Source organism: Oryctolagus cuniculus, chromosome 7, assembly GCF_051225735.1.
Source record: "Oryctolagus cuniculus isolate XC-2025 breed Fujian yellow rabbit chromosome 7, ASM5122573v1, whole genome shotgun sequence".
In the NCBI taxonomy this organism is placed as follows: Eukaryota; Metazoa; Chordata; class Mammalia; order Lagomorpha; family Leporidae; genus Oryctolagus; species Oryctolagus cuniculus.
The window spans coordinates 1,112,646-1,116,476 of record NC_142873.1 but is presented as its reverse complement, the minus strand read 5'-3'; the positions used below and the strand labels follow the sequence as shown (position 1 = coordinate 1,116,476).

Sequence of the window (3,831 nt, the reverse complement as noted above, 5' to 3'; positions counted from 1 at the left end):
TAAGCTTTCAGGTTTCTCTAGGGTGCTCTCTGCAGGTTCTTTCTGCCCACTGGATCCAAAAAGGCCTATATGTACATTTATATGTATTTTTAAATGCTGGACTCACTTGTTAACAGTTTAGATGAAAGCACAGCTCCCATGCCAGTGTGTCAGCAACCTTACACTGCCAACCCCCTTCCAGCTTGAGGCCGAGGTCGCCATCTGCTGGAGCATCTGAGATATGCCCTTGTAGATCAATATTATTTTAAAAAATAAAGCAGCATAGTTCCCTTAATTTAGAAAAATTTACTATATATAGCTTGCATTCAGAACCACACAGAGGCTTAATAAAAACATGAATCTGTTGGGATAAATGCATTTTCTATCCTGAAAAAAATCAGACTTACACATCATCTCCTGTTAAGCACCAACCAAAAATAAGGTTTATATTAATTAAATCCTGAAAAACAGTTTTTCTTTTAAGAGGGGGAGAATCTGACTCAGAGAAGAAAAAATAACTTGCAGGCATTCCGTGGGGCTCACAGACACTGCAAGTGCCTAACCAGTGGCTCATTCTCATACTGAGTGGGAAGTGTTTCACTTGTGGCTAATACAGCTCTATGCAACCACTCCCAGACATAGGATTTTCACTGAGGAGACTTGGGGGGAGTGTCCTGTCCTCTGTGAAGACACTTTCCAACAGCTGGGGGTGAGAGCCGGTGCCCAGGCTGCCTTCCCTTGTCTTTGGAGACTCTGGGAGTGGACTTGAGAGCAGGGGCTCCCTCTGTTTCTCCACAGGTGCAGCGAGCTTCTTCTCCTCCTTCCTACAACTGTGAGGGTTTAACTTTTGCTCTTTTGGGGGTTGCAGTGGGGAAGAAGGTGGCTCTTTACTCGTTCTCTGACAAATCTCCATGTAACTGGGCTTTCGCAATTCTGTGGCAGCTCCATGCACCTGCACCGATTTACACGCAGTTGTAGTAAGGACAGGGGGAGTCTGTCCACACTGTGGGTTTCCTTCTGCTTTTCTACCACCTTGGGATCCTCAGGTAAATGGGTGGGGGGGGGGGATCATTCATATGTTGCTGATACAGCACAAGAAGCCAGCAGTGAGGGCTCTCTGGGGACCACTACAGGAATAGCGTTCCTACTTGCATCTGCATGGAGGCTCCTTTCCTTTGCTAATCCTATTACCGAGCTAGATGGCCTGTTTTCAAACAAGTCCTGTCATCAAATTACCTGCAGCTCCAGGTAATGGGGGGAAGTTGGACAGCCCCAGTTCAAAGTTTGTGATGGAGGCTTTGGTCGTGTTGGAGACTGAGTTTGGCTGCTTGTAAACTTCTCCCTTTTCTTCCTATAGCCAAAGGAATTTTTCCTGCTTCTGGGAGGATACTGTCTGAGTGAAGTCAGAGGAGAGGCTGCAGGCTTGAAGGTTGGAGACGTGAACCCATGTATAAATCCAGTATTTGGAAATAGAGTTACCAAGGGTGGATCGAAATAGCTACGCATTGTTGACAATGTCTGGGGGCAGTCAGGCTGTGCAGAGGAAACTGTTGTTGGGGACTGTATACTGGAGGTAAATAAATGATGTGTAACACTGCTGTGTATAAAGGTTCATGTCGAGAGACCTAAATCCATTCTTTGGCAAAAATGGGTTTATAGCTATTGCCTTTCTTTTAGCTGCACCTTAATTGGTTTTCCTTGAAAAGTTTTGACTTTTCACAGGTACTTGTAAGCCTGTTGTGCATCAGCTTCTGCTTCAAATGTAATAAATCAATTATCATTATGGGCAAATTCACAGTTAATAAATTTCAGTAAATTATTTCCTTTGAATAGTGCTTCTACTTCTTCCCCAGGGGTAGATTCAGATATTTCTCACAATATGACTATGCAACGATTTTGATTTGGCCTTACTTTTTCTCCCTTCTCACCCACCGGGACTAAAGGTAAAGATCTTAGCACTTCAACAATCGAATCCACACTAGTACTGAGTTTCTTGATATAGTCAAGGGTAGCTACCATTGTAATTAGAGCATACTGCTCACTGTCCATCTGTGAGGTAAGATACACGGCACTAGCAAGAGTCTCCCTAGATAAACAGAATTCCAATTTTTTAAGTACTTCTTGAGAGTCTTCCTGGCTTTCTGGTTGAGATTCATTCCCTCCTGTTTCACTATTTTCAGGTAGAGATTCGTATTCTGCATGATCCAGAGCCAAAGCGTTCGTGTCTGATTTGACTCAGGTAAATCTGGTAATGCTGCATTCTCACGACTTTTGTCACCATCACCACTGACATCCAATCCCTGCGGGCTGCAGTCTGCACCATGGCCAGCTGTCTCCTCCCATGCAGCACTCAAACCGACAGCTGCACTACTTGCTTCCAAATGTAACGTGAGTCCCCCACACTTTCGCATTAGGGTTTAGCTCTGAAACCTTAGTTGGTGCCTGACTCAAAGCTGGGATGGAATTTGAGAAGTGGTTTGAGATACAGAACCATTCATCAGATGAGAGCTGTCCTTGCCCTCTTGGCCTCGCTGTGCCTGCAGTTCAGCCACAACTTTAGCGTCCTCATCAGAAGTCATGGGTTCCACTCGGAGAAGTTTAATGTAAACTTCAGGATGTTGCCCGCGCCACCTGCCCCGCCCGACCGGCCTCCGGCAGGCTCCTTGCCACAGCCCAGGTGCCTGGTGACCCCGCAACATGCAGGGAGAGCTGAGGAGGGAGACTAGGAAGAGGCGGCGCTGCGGGGCCAGGCTGGATGTAGGGAGGAAGGGCTGGCATGGGCCGGTGCAGCGGCAAAAGCGGCTTCTTCCTCTTTGGGACCGAAAATGTCTCAACCTCGAGACTCTGGATCCCCAACACTCCTTCTCTTCACATGAGAACACACCTAAATACATCTTTAAAAGGTTGAGTGTGAATCAATCTGGCAGAAATTCACTAAGTACCAAGTTGATAGCACCCATCATAGAGTGGATGGGAGACTGAGCAGAGCACAGCGTCGAACCATACAGGGTCCACATTTTCTCAGAAAGGAACACTGGAGGGGCCCAGCTTGAGGTGGGTCAGGGGCAAAAGTGCTAAAAGTATAATAACTGGGCATTCTCAATGAATGGGACTCACTCATGGTATTTCTGTAAGTTTGAAATAATTTCAAAATTAACTACTCTTAAAATGACCAAATTATAAGATGACAATATCCATATCATGTTAGTAAAGCAGGGACAGCATCAAATACTATAAAGGCTAAATCTTACCCAATTCCTATTAGGCCGAAGTTGTAAAACTTGTCCGCTTCTAAGCATCTACATGTGTGGAGACTGAACAAAAAATAGAATACTATTCACAATACATTTTTTGTGAATATATTTGTGATAATTTGTAAACGCTTGATCTTTCTATTTTAAAGGTTTTGAAAACCCTGTTGCTCTTTTAAAATAATTATTTTATTTTTGTACTTGAAAAGTAGAGATGGGGTGTATCTCAAATCTGTTGGTTCATTCCCCAACTTTATGCCACAACTGGGGCAGGACCAAGCCCAAACCAGCAACCTGAAACACAATCTGGGTCTCTACAAGGGTGGCACGGACTCAACTCCTTTAACCCTCATCACTGTCTCTCAGAATGCACACCAACATGAAGCTGGAGTCAGAAGCAGAGCTGGGACTTTGCCCAGGCTCTCCGACATGGGATGCAGGCATCCCAAGCAGTGGTCACACCACTATGTCAAATGACCACTCCTTCATTTTTAATTTAGTTTTTATTTGGGAATCAGAGAGACTGAGAAAGACAAGCAGCAGAAATCACTCATCTGTTGGCTTACTACACAATGCCCACCACAATCAGGACTGAATTAGA

The 3,831-nt window shown here is 44.9% G+C and overlaps 1 pseudogene; it reads right to left on the bottom strand.

Annotated features, from left to right (window-relative positions):
* Window positions 1-626: 626 nt before the first annotated feature.
* On the bottom strand, window positions 627-2,558 carry LOC149125248 (la-related protein 4B pseudogene; annotated as a pseudogene).
* Window positions 2,559-3,831: the final 1,273 nt, after the last annotated feature.